The 17,762-nt window shown below is 45.3% G+C and overlaps 1 non-coding gene across 1 annotated transcript; it reads left to right on the top strand.

Annotated features, from left to right (window-relative positions):
• The first annotated feature begins 272 nt into the window (after nucleotides 1-272).
• On the top strand, nucleotides 273-403 carry LOC127197777 (small nucleolar RNA SNORA17). Its single transcript, XR_007831743.1, has one exon. It is a non-coding gene; the product is annotated as a small nucleolar RNA SNORA17 (small nucleolar RNA).
• The last annotated feature ends 17,359 nt before the right edge of the window (nucleotides 404-17,762 follow it).

The raw sequence follows: 17,762 nt of genomic DNA, 5'->3' as shown, positions 1-17,762 counted from the left end.
ATGAAACTGCAGACAGATACCCCCGTGAGCACAGACACAAATGCATGTGTGCACACTTAAAGCTTGATTTTAGCAACTCAAATCCAATAATATAAAAGGCAGTGCATCATGACAAGCTAGGGTGCAAGGCAGGTTCATTAATAACCTGAAAATCCACCAGCGCTCTCCACTGTGTTCTTCGAATTAAGGAACAGTCACAAGCATCACACTGAAGCATCTCCAAAATGTAACAGGGTTTTTGACATTAAAAAATAATAATAATAATAATTAGGGCTGCCCCTAGAAGTGTTGCAGGTGTGGCTGCTGTGTCACATGCACATCGGCAGGTGGCAGAGAGGAGAGAGGTGTGTCTGTGATCAGTGTCCTGGCCTATGAACATCTGAATGAGTAGCAGCCTAAGATTCCCTGAAAAGACACCCGAGATGACTAAGAGTCCAGCGGCAAGGGGCTCAGAAGGGGAGCAAGCCTGAGGCGACCACCACCTGATGGCTCCCAGGACCTGGAGCAAGGTGGAGACCAGAAGAACCCTGCCTGGGACCACCAGTTCTGGCCAGAAATGAGCCTGAGACAGACAACCCTCACATGGAGCTACTCAGGCAAGCTGGGCAAGGAGTGAGCATGAGATGTCCACCAAATGAGCATCATGGGACCTGGACAAGGAGCTTGCCTGAGATGACCTCCAGTCGAGCTCCACAAAGACCTGTGGGGGAAGGCCATGCCTAAGATGTTTCCTGCCTGGTGCCATAACACACAGTGGGGCAAAAGCACTTCAGGGCACTCCTGAGATGATCCCCAGACACTCCAAGACCCTCTAAGAAGAGCAAATAAATGGTGGAAACATGGAAAAAAAAGAAACAGAAGGAAGTGGGCACAATGAAGAGAGAAAGAACTGGAAACTCAGAGGTAGTGAGGAATAGCCTGATGTGAGTAGTGGTGACATCACCTGACACCATGATTGGGTCCTGGCCTGTGCTGTCACCTGGGGTCACATCTGGGTCTGTGTCCCTGAGGCAGCAGGGATCTGTTTCTAACAAAGGCCAGGTGGATGTTTCTGGTCTGGGCTTCTGATCAGGGACATGTTGATGTCTGAGGACTGTGCAGAACTGGAACTGGCCTTATTTCTCACTTGGGCATCATGGGAGAGCTGGTATTGAGGGCATGAGAGCAGGAGAGTTGACCATGCCCCTAGCCAGCTGCAGTACTCGAAAGAGCAGCTCCACACTTTGTGGGAGTTGTGAGTATGCAGTGCCCCCTACCCCCATGATACAAGTGTGGGTGACCTGGTCTGACCACTGTCTCCCATGTGGTTGTGTGGAAAAAGAAGAGATGCCTTCCTCCCATCTTTCCCCTCACCACCTTCAGCAGGCAGGTTATGAGAGCAGGAGAGCAGGCCCTACTCTTCACCTACTGCAGCACTTAGGAGAGCAGACCCTGCATCTCACCCAGGCAGCTGTCTTTGGATGTAAAGGTTTCAGGTGAGCCAGCCCAGAGGGCATGAGTGTTAGAGAGCTGGCCTTGCATTTTGTCTGCTGAGAGGTGGTACTAAAGAGGGAGAGATGTCTTCCTCTCCTTCCTCATTCCTTGCCATCTATGGCAGGCAGGAGATCTGGCTCCAGGATCATGAGAATTGGAGAACTGGCTATGTCCCTCACCAGCTGCAACACTTGGGAGAGCAGGCCCTGCACCTCACCTGGGCAGTAGGGTAAAGCAGGCCCTGATTGTGAGGGATTGCTGATGAGCCAGCCCCAAGGGTATGAAAGCAGGAGACTTGAGGGCTGACCAGCTCAGATAGCTCTCAGGCCCAGATCCAGGGCTTTGAATTGGCCCAGCCCAACATCTACCCCATTGAAGAATTGCTGGAGTGTATTAAGAGGCTGGTCCTACAGATCCAAAACTATAGGATCTCCATGACACAGGGCAACAACAGGTTATCTGAGGAGTCCCAGTGAGGTTCCAGTATTGATAGACTAGCAGAAGCCAGAGGCCTCGTACCCGACAAATGACTCATTGCAATGATCATTTGCAAGTAAAGAAGTAAGGACAAAATGGTATACTGTGAGGCACATAGAGCCTCCACGATGAGACTTGTTTTTCTCCATGGGAAGGGAGGTTGCAAGGGGAAAGGGCAGGTACAAGGAGAAGGGGAGGTGAGTGGGATTGGGGTGCATAATGTGAAGTTCACAAAGAATCAATAAAAAGGATTTTTAAACTAGAATTAAAGAAGCTTTTTGAACCTAATAAAAATGATTTCTAGCCAGGAGGTGGTGGTGCACGCCTTTAATCTCAGCACTTGGGAGGCAGAGGCAGGTGGATCTCTGTGAGTTCAAGGCCAGCTTGGTCTACAGAGTGAGTTCCAGGACAACCAGAGCTGTTACACAGAGAAACCTTGTTTCAAAAACAAAAAAAAGATTTCTATAAAAGATATGTGTATTGCTTTTCCTCTGAGCAAAAGATTAAGGTGAGAATGTCATATGTAATTTTTAGTCTTGCTGAAAGTTCTAGGGAATCAGCTTGGGCTCTTAGTCCACACGTATTTGTTATGTTCATGTTTCCAGTGTATTAGAATTGCACGTTATCTGAGTGTCAAGCAGTAGGAAGAGGCTGGCGCCACTGACTCAGTTCACACTCTGCTTACATGAGTAGGCAGCTTTCTGCCCAGCAAGCAACAGAACACTGCAGCTTGGCCACACTTTCTGACATCCCTAGAACTAGACATAACTGCTAGAGTCTCCGACAGACTGTGGAACCTCTGTGTTCCCTTGAAAGTTTTCCTCCCTCCCTTCCTTCCCTCCTCCCCCTCCCTGCCTCCCCCTCCCTCTCTCCTCCCTTCCCCCTCCCTCTCTGCTTTCTTTTCTTCTTCCTTTCCTCCTTTAGGTTGGTCTCCTGAAGTTAACACTGAGATCCTTTCTAAAACAATCACACTGACATATTGACTGCGGCCGGTTGTGTTAGCTCTGCTACATCCACCATATATTCAAAATCAGCCAGAAAATAGTCATCCAAACACTCCTTAGCAATACTATCTCCTCAGCACGCCCCCGTGATTGAGTGGAGCCGCAGTAATGAAAGCTACCACTGGCCGGCACATACCGCAAACCTTGCAGGGATTGGCACTTTGGATATGCCACCTAGAAACACTGGCATGATGTTACACACCTGTTGTCCCAGCACTCAGGAGTGGGAGGAAGGAAGGTTCCAAGTTCAAGGCCAGCCTGAACAAGTAGCAAGATGCTTTCTGTAACAAAGCCAGCAAAAAAGAAAACCCATAGCCTCATTGGCAGGGAACACATAGTTTGTGCGGGTTAAGTGATGTCCTCGTCCTTGAAGCTGTAGAGAGGATAAGAGCATAAGGAAGCCCAGGTGGTTTCTCCCCTGCCCACTGAAAGCTGGAATTTTTCAATAAAGGAGGCTTTAATGAAAAGGAATGATCTACAACCAAATGGCTGCTGAAAATCAGTTGTATCTATGAGCTGCCAAATCCGCTATTAATTCTCTAAGCTCTAGGTTGAAATTAATTTTCATGTTTGCACTAATTCCTGCCTGTGGACAGAAGCCAGTTGAGGCTCAGCTGGACTCCGGTCATGCAGTTGAGCTTAAGCAAATGAGGAAACCTCAGCGATTGGAATCTCATGCTGCCTCCAAGGATCTCCAGGGAAACAGAGCTCCTGGGAAATGCTTGTATGCGTGAGACAAAAGGAGGTGGTGGTGGCGGCTTATATGCTGTGGGGACCTGGAAGCCTAACCTTGCGAAGCAGAGTAGTGGACTGAAAGCTTTGGCAGGAAGTGATCCTGCAATCTCGAACTCCTGGGCAGTCTGGAGGCAGACGCTGTCCCTAGAGGGCCACTTTGCTTCTGTTAAGTCCTTCGGTGGACTGGAGGAGGCCATGGACATTATAAAAAGTATTCTGTTTTAAATCTTGAAAATATATCTAAAAAAGCAAACAAATAAAAAAAAAATACCTTCACAGCAACCTATAGACCAGCGTGTGACCAGTCACTAGGATGTCATATCCAGCTATTTTGATGCATAAAATTAACCATCATGTTATCAGAGACCAGGAAGACAGGGTGGTAAGCCCCCTGTATCCAGATTTAGCTGACTGTGTACTGAAAATATTTATTTGAAAACTGTGTGTTCTGAGCATGTACAGACCCTGCCAGTATCCCTTAGATAAAAGAATACAACTATTTATGTGGCATATGTATCATGTTAGCTATTACAATTAATCTAAAGATGACTTTAAATACACAGGAGAATAGGCATAGACTATATGCAAATGTGACATCATTTTATGTAAATGACTTGAGTATGTGTGATTCTTTGAATGAAGTGTCCCCATAGACTTAGGTATTTGAAATGGCACTATTTGGGGATATTTGGGTAGTCCAGCCTCATAGGAGGAAGTACGTCACTGGGGACAGGCTTTGATGTTACACAGCCTGGCCATACTTTCAGTTCCCTCTCTGCTTCATTCATACTTAGCTTCCTGCTCCTGCTGCCCTTTGCTGCCATGCTTCGCACCATGATGGACTCAAATCCCCCCAGGACCATAAGTCAAACAAATTCTTCCTCCTGAAAATTGCTTTTAGTCATGATGTTTTATCACAACAACAGAAAAGTAACTGATACAGCAGCTTTGGGTTGGGGTGTTCAGTTTCAAGATCTGAAGAGTGTTGGAACCAGTCTCCCATGGGTACCTAGGGCTGGCTGTATTCCTATAGCGACAGGTCTCACACTGAGCTTGTATTGCACCCTCTGGGGAGCTCTATCCCTAGATTCTGGAGTAGATGAATAGGACCGTCTTGGTTTTAAAAAAAATCTCTGTGATGTTGATGGCTTTGGACGAGTGACTACACTGAGAACCTCCACTGGGTGTTGTCGTCACCCCCTTATCCTGCAGGATGACAAGCAACATTGTGAGCAGTCATCACAGAGATGCATGCTCCTTTTTTGTATCCTCTGCATGATAGCATGAAGGTTTTGTAACTTCTAAGTTGCCAACAAGAAGCAATATTTTGAATCCTCAGAAAAAGAACCACTCAGATTTGAGCACCTCATAAGATAATATGTTTTAAATATATTCTTGTGTGTTTAAGTTATAACCCAACAATATAATAGAGACATGTCACCCTGCTCTGCCTCTGAGTGGCTAAATATAGGGGATAACACTAGAACTTGAACCACCTGGGTTAGGAGAGTTGGCAATTCCCATAATTTGTACAAGTAGGCAAAGTCAAGTCTTTTTTATTCCTTTCTTTCTATCCATCAGTTCTCGATTTTCACACCTGAGATAGGGGCAGTGTCTTGGGTTGTTTGCTACCTAGTTATCCTTCTACACGGGCCTTTTCTCTTCGTTTGACTCAGTCCCACACAGAACATGCAGACAGTGCTGTCTAGGAGTAAAAGACCAGCAGTGTGAGTCTATGAGGGAAAGTCCTCCGTGGGGATTTCATGGACAGTGTGCAGACGTTGAGGCCCCACTGTGAAGTTCGCTAAGTCCTAAATTGTAGACAAAAACCTTGAGAAATACGTGGTGGTGCCATTGCTATTGTAAGTATTATGAATGTCTGTTATGTAAATAATATGTGTAGAAGTCCAGAACTGTGTCACCAAGACAAGTTTGTAGTTTCAGAAAATAAATGAATGAATAAATCAATAAACCAACAATAAAACTAAAGGCCTCTTCAACTTCAGCAAAACTGTTCCCACATCAGTTAATCTGGAACTGAATGTCACCTTGAATTCTTCCAGGCCTGGGAGGGCCCCACACAAGGGGATGATTTGCATTCCACAAAGGAAAGTGGCTTCAGGTACTAGAGAACCAGCCATCTTAGAGCAAAGATCTGTGTGAGCTCAGATGGTGCAGGTGAGGCGAGGGTCACTGGCCAGAAGCTCAAAGGCCCTGCTCATCCTTCCATCAGTAGGAAATGCCACCAATTTGTACAACAAAACTAATCACCTTTATATGCCATGAAACTGTGATTCACATCAAACCAGTCAGGACATAGAGGCCAACACAATACTCAGTTCTTATCTGGGAGTTAAAATCCTAAAGAGCAAAGCCTTCAACTTGAAGCCAGGAAAAAAAAAAAGGGAGGTCTTTCTACTGCACCACGAGAGTTCTGTTATAAGAGGGGAGCTCTCTCCTGTACCATGGTGGCTCTATGATGGGGGTGTCTCTTAACCTGAGGACTCTGTGATAAGGGAGGTCTCTACTATACCCTGAGGGCTCTGTGATGTGGGCAGATCAAATTTTTCCAGGACTTGTTTCCTCCTAAGTAAATGAGGTTACAATTCCCAACTTCATGTCATTATTTTTTTTTAATTGATTTAAAAATATATATAACCAACAATAGACAAATGAGAACACATGAAACTAAAGCCTCTATACAACAAAGTACATGTACAGAGTTCTACAAACGCCTAAAGAGGCAGTCTACAGAATGTTAAAAAAAAAAAAAAAAAAAAAAAATTATCACCAGCTATACATCTGACAGAGGACTAGTACCGAGAACATACAAAAAACTCAAACACTAAGTATCAAAATAAATAAATAAATAAACAATACAATTAAAACATGGACCAAAGAACTGAACAGAGAGTTCTCAAACTATGCTGGTTTTTATGTCAACTTGACACAAGCTGAGATCATCTTTTAGCAGCAGCAGCAGTAGTAGTCGTAATTCATATTACATCCCGATTGTTATCCCTTCATTCGTATCTTCTCGTTCCCACCCTCCCTCCCTCTTTCACTCTATTCCCCTCTCCTAGACATCTGACAGAAGGGAACCTCCTCCCCACCATATGACCAGAATCTGTCAGGTCTCATCCAGATAGCCTGCTTCCCCTTCCTCTGTGTGCCTCTGGTTGATCAATTCCCCTTTGTGGGGGGCGCCCAGTGGCTGGGGTCATCTTTAAAGAAATTTTAATTGAGAAAATGCTTCCATGGGATTGGCCTATAGGGAAATGTGTATGGCATTTTTTAAAATTGATGATTGACGTAGGACAGCCTAATCCATCGTGGACTGCACCACCCCTAGACAGAAGGTCCTGGGATGTATAAAACCTCAAACTGAGAACACCAAGCGGAGCAAGCCAGGGAGCAGCTCTCCTCCCATGGCCTCCTCACCAGCTCCTGCCTCCAGTTCTTGCCCTGACTGTGATATGGAACTGTAAGCTAAAATAAACCTCTTCCTCCCAAGTTGCTTTTGGTCATAATATCTTATCACAGCAACATAAACTCTAATTAACATATAAGAGGTGAAATATGCATGGTTAAGAAATATCTTAAAACATGCTTGACAAACTAAAACCGCTTTGAGATTTCATCTTACCTTGTTCAGAACAGCCAGGATTAAAGAAGCAAATGGCAGCAGGTGCTGGTGAAGAGGCGGGGAGAGAAGAATACTTATTCCTCACTGGTGGGATGCAAGCTGACGCAGACACTGTGGAAATAAATCAGTATGAAGGTTCCTCAAGAAAATTTAGCAAGAGATCTACCACATGACCCCACTACTCTGCCCTACATTGGGCATGTACCCAATGGACACTACATCTGACTAAGAGATGTTTGCTCATCCGTGTTCATTGCTGCACTGGTTACAATGCACAGGGACTAGAGACGGCCTAGGCATCCATCATCTGATGAGTGGATGATGAAAATATGATACAGCTACACGACTGAATATTATTCAACTCTTAAGAGAAGTGAAATCATAAAATTTGCAGGTAAATAGATGAAACTGGAAACAACAAGTCTTAGTGAGCTAAGCCTTACACAGGAAGACGAATGTCCACGTTTTTTTCTTTTCTATGTGTTACCTTTAAATCTCCAGATATGTGTGTTCTATCTGGAAGATCAACAGTGGTCAGAAAATTACTAAGAGGGCACAGAAAATCCGGGGAACTTTCAAGGAAGGCAGGGACAATGAACTGAGTTATACAGATTTAAAGGGGTGGAAGCAGAAGAAATAAACTTGGCAACATTCTTATCATTGTAAAGAAGGGTAGAGAATAGAATATGGCATCTTTGGTACAGGATAGTATTCTGTACACTACTGAGAGGGAAACATAAACATCACCCCAGCCTTTGACCATAAGCCTTGCAAACCCTTTGTTCTACAGTGCTGTCCTGCCTGTAAAGTATACAGTGGCAATGGTGACACAAAGCTTGTGGAAGTAACCAACCAATATCTGATTTGATTTGTCTCACTCCATAAGATGGAACCCATGCCTGGCACTGCTTGTGTGATCAAGAAGGTAGCAGCAAGATGATTCCTAAGGACGTTCTTCTGTAGTCATAAATCAGTGGCTTGCTGAGCCATCGTCAGAGAAGCTTCCTCCTGCAGCAGATGGGAACAGATACAGAGAGACCCACAGCCAGACATTATGCAGAAAATGAGGAACCTTGGAGCACACAGTCTAAACAGGACACCTGCATCCAATTCCTCCCCTCACAGCTCAGGGAACCATAGAGAAGAGGAGGCAGAAAGAGTGTAAGAGCCAGAGAGGATGGAGAACAGCAGGGGACAAAGGGCCTCTAAACCAACATGATCAAAGTTCATATGAACTCGCGGAAGCTGGGGAAACACGCAAAGAGCCCGCACAGATCCGCACCAGGATCCCTGTGTCTGTATTATGGCTTCCAGTTACTGTTTGTACTGTTTTTATGGGATTCCTCAGTATGCAAATGAGTGGGTCTTGTGCCTTCTCTTGGTCTCCTTTTCTTCTGTTTGTTTGTTTTATGCAATTACAGTGTGTTAGTTTTGTTTTATCACATTATTATATACCACATAATATTTCCATAGAAATCTGTTTGTTTTTTCATGAAGGACAGAAAAGGAGTGGTTCCAGATGGGGTGGGAGATGGAAGAGGATCGGTGAGAAGAAGGAGGAGGGGAAAACATAATGATATTGTGTGAAGAAGAAAAAAAAATCTATTTTTAATAAAATTTAAAAAGATATATATGGGAAAGCCATATGGAAACCTACTATCAAAGCTTCCTAAAACATATACATATATAGAAACTAAGTTTAATAAAACTACCCTAAAATGAACTCACAGGTCCTACGTATTACAAGCTTTTGCTAATACACTTGGTTGACCTCCAGATCTTGTCAGTAAGATCGCATTGCCAAAGACACCACATTCTAGACTCCGAGGACGTAGAGAAATCAAGCTGGTATGCATTTGGAAGCTTTATCTCTGCTTCCATAGTGCTAGAAGAGGATATTCATGCTACCAACTGTCAAAAGTAAACATCAGCCTCATCCAGCTGGGCATCATGTAAGCTACAGTGATGACTGGCCTACTATGACAGGCCTACCAGTGCAATAACGGCATGGATGGTATGGGAGTAACCCAACACTTTCTGCTCAGATATAAGGCCTGTTTCATGAGATGGGACCCATTTCTGTCACTGTCATTAGGGCCAAAATCATGTGACTAAATAGGTTAAGTGGTCCTATGGATGAACCTACCACTAATAGTCTGCAAAATGGTCATCGTGTTAAAGTGACTCCTAATGACATATTGCTATTTCCCCGTAGAGGGATGCACCCCTAATCCCTCAGACGAGAAGCTTCTTACAGTAGATAGCAGTCAACACAGACACTTTGAACAGGAAAACATTCAGAGAATAAGAAACTGTGGCGTGAAGGAACTGGTATCTGCACAAGAGACCCCAAGACCAAGTTCTCAATAAGAAACCAAGAGAGGAGATCGAGGATGAGGGATAGCGGAGAGGAAATAAGGAGCGGAGATACCTGTCCCTGGGGACAAGGGACTGCCTACGGACAGAGAGAAGACAGATGTGGCCCATTGGCAAGTAGCAATTTATAAAGGTAAAAGGGGAAACCCCATGTTAGGATGAGGTGTTTAGTCTTGATTGGACAGATTCATTAGGGCAGCCATAAGGAGCTTTTTGACTGCTGGACTCAAATTCTTTGATACTGGGACCTTGGTGGACCAGAGGAGGAAGTGGCCAAATAATGTAATCTAGTGATTTTTGTCAAGACAGAAGAAATGAGGGAGAAGGACAAAACTAGCCAGAACAATGTTTGCCATGCTCGGGCTGTCTAGAGTCCCTTCATAGAATACTCAGGCCTAATTAGGGCAAGCATACCAAAATGCTCCCCAAAAGCTCATGGAACGCCACAGAAGAGGAGGTATAAAGATTGTAAGAACTGCACGTGGAGGGCTACATCAAGGAAACAGTATTTTCCAGACACAACAGGGCAGTTTGCATATCTGAACACACCCGCACCAATTGTGACAGCATTCACACAAATTGTATACATGCTGTAGCCAGGCCCTCCAAGTGTGGAGTGATGGAGGTGGGCTGGAAACCTCACCAGTCACTGAGGAGCTGTTATTTGGGTGCATGTGAGAGAAGGAGCCAGCTTTCTATAATAATGTGACTCTCTGTAGGTCGATCACACACCAGGTAGGTCTGGCTCCCAAGAATAGTTGGGCTGTACAGCTAGACTCAATAGAAGAAGAAAAAAAAATGAAAGAAAACTCAAAGTTGTGTGGGTGGGGAGGTAAATTCAGAGTCAGCAGACATGGGAGGAGTTTGGTGATGAATATGATTAAGATACATCGTATGAAATTTTCAAAGAATTAATAAAGCATTGTTTTTTTAAAAAGATTAAATGAATGAATAAATAAATAGAGATAAATGTACTTGTTTAAAAGTAGAATATAAATTTGACAAGGTATAATTTCCCACCCATCCCCAAACCCCATTTCTACCAGAGACAACTCAAGACCCAGTCAACAGACAGAAACAACAGAATCCATGCAGTGAATACTTCTAAAAGCTGTCTTTGACGTCTATTCACCTCGGACGCATTGGCCTTCCCCTTGTTCACCATCCTGGCTCAAATGCCTCTTTTTTATCCTCCCATTCCTCTTGTTAAGATGTTGTGTGAAGACTTGGCCCAAAGTCCAAGCCCTTCTCTGTGTGCCTTCAGTAGCTTATGGTTGTAGCCATTCATCTACCCACTTACAGAAATGAGTGGAAAACACCTCCCCAGGCATCAGGGGACTAATGAATGTGACAGCATGGATTAATAATACCCAAAAGGCAGGCAGGTCATATGGGTCAGTGTGTAGATCATTGTTGGATATTCAGGAGTGAACAGGAGAAGCTGAGGTCCTGATGACTACTAATCATCTTATAAAAAAAGATTAACATAAAAGAGAGATGCCAATGATTTGAAACATCAAAGTTGGAAAAGATCTAAACTAGGTCACTGCAACACTAACAATAAGGCCAATTACCAGATCCAAAGTAGGGCAGCACATTCCGCACAGACTATACCACAGGCATGCCCTCTCCAGCCTTTCTCACCACATGACCTTGGCCAGAGAGCACAGAACGTAGGCTTGTTTCCTTCTATTCGAGGGTCTCTTTTTCTTCCCAAGGCATCCCAGCTTTCTTTTCTTTGCAGAGGTGATTTTCACTCTACAATTTTCATCCCAGACAGCAGCAAATACCCAAGGAGATATGGTTCTCACACTCCAAGTAGAGATCAGCTTGATTTATGCAAGCTCAGAGCTCAGATTCTCTGTCTGCCAACAAGGGGTGACACAGACAGTGTGGAGAGATATTTCTTACAACGTCTACAGAATTGGATGCCCAACCTCCAACAATTCCTGGCAGATGCTGTGCTTCTGAGTGGGTTCAGTCCTTACTACATCTTTCCAGGACAAAACGGAGGAAGGACTGCCTTAGGAGTGCAGTGTCCTGATGAAGCCTGCTGGATGTCATGCCATTCACAGACATCGGGCCCAGCAACTTAGCATGATAGAAGGAAGCTGACATGTCTCTAGAAAACACAGGCAAAATTTCCACATGGCCACAGTGGGTATATTTATTCTGTCTTCATAATGAGACCAAAATAGAGACCCTGTGCTTATCAGTCATGTTTCAGAATGCACAAACAAAGCTCATTAAACGTCTCCAATCAGCTCTCCAGGAACATTTAGTCTCGCTCATTTCTGGTATTTACACATTTGTTAGTCTTTGTTCAGGACTTCTCCCATGTCGTATCTTTCTGCTAACAGCTGGCAACATACATCTTCTGTTTCTGCCTTGTTGGCTCTGCTGACGCATCTTGGGATTTAGACTTTGTGTGTGTCCTCAGACAATTTATAGAAGGTTTTGGCAAGCCCAGAGACTCCCAGCTCATCTCCCAAAGCTGTTACATTCCCACAAGCACCAGCACAGTTCTCATAGTCTCTGAAGCCCTACTGCTGGCTGGTCTGCTGTATAAGACAAGGTTATGGTCCCACAGGAGCGGAATTGGTGGTGGACCCTATAGCTCAGAGTCAGTTCATGTCGGTTTCCCTGACACAAACACCAGCTCTCTGACACCAAATGAGTATCTTTAGTTCCATGCTGACACTAATGTCCCCAAGACTGAACAGAGCCCATGAGATAAAAGGTCAATCACAAGACTGCTCCCACCTCAGACACAAAGAGTGTCCCCAGGCACATATGCACTTCTGCTCAGTTGACTACAAATTTAGGTGTTTCCACTGCTCTCAAACTTGACGATTTGCCAGAACGATTGACAAAATTAGTCAACACAGTAACTACAATCAATTATAATTGTTTTACTTTTGAGGATGCGAATGATCAAACAATTGGGAGAGGTGCACATTGCCAGGACCACTGGAAGCTCCAATAGGCCTTCCAGATATCCAGAAAGGAGCTCAACCTGGATTATGTGAGGACTTCTGGTGGTTAGATAAAGGCCACATTCTTGGAGAACTTGTAAAACTAGCTCCACTTTACTGAAAGGAGTTATTTCTGTTGCCTAGAGCACCTGTGGTGCCTATTCGCATATCAAAGCCGGGGCTGGCCTGCAGTCTTCCTGGAACCATAGTACCTGCTGCACAATCAGAGCCCAGGCTAACATGCTAACCCTTCTCCTCTCCCCCCCTCCCCTAACCTCCCTCCAGTTCGTGGACTCATTCTCTTTATAGCCCTGCTATTCTTACTCTCCCTCTCTTTCTGCTCTGATCTGCTCTTGCTTCTCTCTCTCTCTCTCTCTCTCTCTCTCTCTCTCTCTCTCTCTCTCTCTGTCTTTTCTATTTCTCTATTCCCCCCATCTCCCACCACCTGCTACTCTCCACTCTCTCACCGATAAGATAGGCCTGGCCATGTCCAGCCTGCTGGCCGTGTTCACTCTGCTTCTTTCTTTCCCTACTCTAGAGTCTTCCAGATGTCTCTGGCTATTATATCTCCCTCGTGTATGCAATAAAGACCTTCCCCTCAACCAGAACGCAGAATATTCCTGTCATCAGTTTATATGTGCGTGTGTAGTGAGTTATGGGAGGGAGGTGTTTTCACAGAGATTTGATGCCCTCCCCAGGCACCACAGCCTCTCCAGGAAGGTCCTTCTTTCTGTACGTGGGTGTGTTCCCCAACCCAGCCGAGCTTCATAGCATAGGCACAGTTGATGAGCCCACTGTGATTGGTGCAATCACTATGATTGATGAAATCACTAGGAATGGAGGTGCTTTTGCTAAAATGCATTTGACTCCTTGCTTGGGCCCGAGGCAATTGCCTTCATTTTGTTTCTTTCTGCCTCCTTTATTTTAGCTAAAGTCACAGGTATAAGTTATTGGCCTCCACCTTCCCTCTTGAGTCACCTTGGATTCCTGGAACAGTCAAACTTCAAAGGATATAGCCTATCTCCCAGGTAAAGACAATTATCCACAAGGCTGAGACTGTACCCTAGAAGAGCAACAAGAGATCCTACATCTCTTAAAGCGACATGAACTTTCTCAGGCCACCTGATGTGGTCCAGCGATCAACAGACAGTGAATAGGTCAAGACTGCAAGTATAGATACATCTTGCCTAAGCTCATGTTAGTAACACAGTGATGGACCTGGGGCACCAGACTTCTTTATTTGTTCCTCTTTCCAAACAGGCCACATTAAATAAATCTCTCTGCTTCTCACCATTATTTGTTCTTGTAACTAGTGTACTAGGATGCATGGCTGAGCCTAACATTTGGGAGCCTGTGGAGACCAGGCTTTTGTCTTAATAAATCTAACTAGAGGGAGGCCTCGGGGGTTGGTTCCCATATGCAGGGTATTACCACGACTATTGACTACCCACCAAAACCTGATGGTAAACTGCTACTGTTTAAGACATCACACCCTTCTCCTACAGAACACAAAGAAATGAAGCTGTAACTGCAGTGAAGGCTGTTTCCTCTTGGTTAATGTTCTCAGTGCCTGACGGTGCTATGTAAGCTGTTGGAAGAGAAAGTTCCATCAGTAGTTCTACCCAGCTATGAACCCTGCCTGCCACAACCTGAAACTGCCAGGCAGGATGTGCTTACTGGTGCAAACATGGCATGACCATTTTGGGAGATAACCAACCAGTTTCTGATTGGATTTGTGGTCCACTTCAGAAGAGGATTCCTGGATATCATAAGTCTGATCAAATGCCTACATCTAGAGAGGACCAAACAACCATGGAGGGAATTTGTGACTGACGCTTTGCTAAATGGACATGTAGTCAGCTTGCCTTCTAAATAGTTATGTTTATATGCATGGACTAGTGTTACACTCAGCCTTGATCAGATAAGCTTCTTTTTGTAGTGGGCATTGTAGGAGGGCCTCCCCCATCTGTAAAATAAAACCCCAAGACATCAGCAAGTCCTAGACTATGTGAAAGGCACTCTGTGAGGTACTAAACAAGTCTGCGTTTAAACTGGTGGTTGAGCAAACTGCTCTCAGAACCCATTCACACTCGAGTTAGAACTCAGCTCCCAGCTATGCAATGGTCTTCCCACTTCAGAGCATCATGGGCTAAGTTCTGTGAAGTTAAGCATGCATTTGCCCCATGACCCAGCAATTCCACTTGTAGGTAGTTAGTGCTGTGGTAAGTGTGATATTCCAGAAACACACATACTCCCACACACACTCACATACACACACAACTCATATCTGCATACATACACATGTATGTATATATGTATGTGTTTGTAGGTATGTACATACATGAGGGCTCCCCACCAGAGTTCAAGGAGTACAAGAGGCCTGACTGGAGGCACAGGCTGATGCTGATGCAGATGTGAGGAGAGGGTAGGTAAGATATTAAAGAAACTCTTTGAGAGCTTCGGGGAGACTTGGCGCAGCTGCAGGGCCATAGGGCTGGGTCCTGGACCACAGGACTAATTCAAAGCCATGACACAAGAACAGGACCATGACGGTAATACACAGGACGGGCCAGATGAACCAACAGGTAAGTAGCCCATGCCAGCAGTACAGTCCAAGCTGAGCTGAGCTGAAAGCCTGGGAGTCAGAAACCCTGAGTGGCCCCTTCTCTTGATGTATATCAAGGTAGTCAAAGGGCAGATCACTGGGCCTTTGCCACCACAGTTGAATTAGTTGCCTGTGACTTATTTGGGGAGCTCAAATGCCTGTGCAAGCACAGCTGTAACCCGGACTGTGAAGTCTGCCAAAGACCGTCTATGGACTGCCCCTCTACCCTTCCCTGCCTCTCCTTAGCTCAGACTCAGAAATGAAAACGTCCCAGACACAGTGAATCCCACACCTGGAAGGGCAGGCACACCACACAGTAAGCACTCTACGAAGAAGGCACTCTACTGAGTACTTAGCACCAAGGCCAGCTGAAGGCGACCCAGGAAGTCCAGCACACAGCTGGTTAGTCAGCGTGGCTTGACAGTGTGAGCCACGTTATTATGCAATGGTGGTAGGAGAGAAGTGGACTTCTCTCATCACACACCAAAGGGAAGACATACAAAGCCTTCTCAGGGGGCGTGGAAAGTATAGAAATGAGGAAGACGACAGAATAAGCGCACGCGCTCTCTCTCTGTCTCTCTGTCTCTGTCTCTCTGTCTCTCTCTGTCACTTTGTCTCTCTCTCCTCTCTCTCTCTTCTCTCTGTTTCTCTCTCTCTCTTGTCTCTCTTTCTCTCCCTCCTTCCCTCCCTCCCTCTCTGGCTCTCTCTCTCTCTCTCTTTGTGTGTCCAATATCTCTCTACCTACCCCTCTGTCTCATGTTTGGCTCACGTGCTCCAGTCAGTTGGTTATTGAAGGAAATCAGGGAAACAGCTCAAGCAGAAGCTAGGGCAGGAGCCATGGGGGACATAGCTTACTGGCTTGCTCCATGGTTTCTGTTGATATCCTTCTTATATCTGGCAATGGATGGTACCAGGCACAGTGAGTGGGCTGGGAATCCTACTCCTGTCAACATTCGAGAAAACGCCACACAAACTTGCCTAACAGGCTGAAGCTGATAATATTTCCTCCATTGAGTTTGCCTCCTCCCAGGTAACTCTAGTTTGTGACAAGGTGACAAAAAATACAAACAAAAACTAACCAGTACCATGAGATAAGGTAACCACAGGACTATGGACAAGGTCCTCTGGCAACATAGAAGATACACAACCTGGTCTCTGGAGTAGCTTGAGAAGGGCTCAAAGGTGTGGGCATGTCCAAGCCAGTGGGCAAAGATAACAAGAGGGAAAGGAAATGTCTCCTAAGAGTCAGAACCCTTCTGGAGCACTGAGGGTATGTGCCAAGGGCTCAATCCTGGCCCAAAGTCAAACCAAATCACTGTCTTACACTGCCATCCTTATTCTCAAAAACAAAAACAACCAAAACAAAAACCTACGCTGTTTTTTCCCTCTCGCAAGAAGACACTCTGTTCCCACTTCAGCTCTATGTCTTTGGAGTGAATGGCCGAGACGCTCAATTGATTACAAAGAAAAATTCTTTGGCAATGATCTTCATATTGTCTGCCATAAATCTTAGCAATTCCTTGGATTTCTCATAATGGAAAAACCAAAGAACGATCGGGATCATTGAGTGACATTTTATGGGTCTCCAGGAGCTCTCCAAAGCCATCTGCACTCTGCTTTTCATAAACAAAAAAAGACGCCTGCAGTCAAGCCTGGCCCCTGAGCTCGAGGTGCTCTGAATCTCATCTCCATGCATAGCCACCGTCACTCTGACCTTGAGAGATGATCTCTTGTGGAATCCTGGACTCTGCATGTCCCCCTGGCACTCTCTGTGTCCTGAATCCAAATCAGAGAGTGGCTTTTCCATGTGTGGGCAAGCATAAGATAGAACAAGAAGCCAGGATGTTTCGAGGATTTAATGCACTTGAACTTAAATGTGTAGATGTCACTGGGACCCATCTATCCTGACTCCACTTTCTTCCAAGAAGAGCTTACATCTCTCTCTCTCTCTCTCTCTCTCTCTCTCTCTCTCTCTCTCTCTCTCTCTCTCTCTCTCTCTCTCTCTCTGCCTTTTTCCAACTTCCTGCCTTCCTGAATGACAGCCTGTCCTGATGTGCAGATTCAGGGCTTCTTTCATCTGAGTGAGTTTAGGTTTGGTCCTTTTCCTGTTTCTTCTGAGAGATCAGTTAAGCAAGATCAGACATCATGCGTGCCACGCTGCAAGTTGCCATGAGACATTGAGCTCAGGCCTCAGCTTTCCTAAGCAGTCAGTCCATGCTGCCGGGGGCCAGAGAGAGCGCCTACCTTGCAGCTCTGCAGGAGCAGGGAGCAGGAGAAATGCCAGGTCAGGCAGCACAGAGCCCTGCCGGGTGCACATACATTGCACTCCTTGCAGAAGCTTACTCAGGACAGCACCTTGTGCTGAAGAGGTCAGCGAGAAAAGAAGGTAGAATAAGTCAGGACACAACATCTTTTGGAGAAATCATACCTGCCCAGGTTCACCTGCTGTCTCTGGGGCAAGGCTTAATACA

The sequence above is a fragment of the Acomys russatus genome, chromosome 13 (assembly GCF_903995435.1).
Source record: "Acomys russatus chromosome 13, mAcoRus1.1, whole genome shotgun sequence".
Taxonomy (NCBI): Eukaryota; Metazoa; Chordata; class Mammalia; order Rodentia; family Muridae; genus Acomys; species Acomys russatus.
The sequence above is the reverse complement of the archived record's forward strand: the minus strand, read 5'-3'. Positions and strand labels throughout refer to the sequence as shown.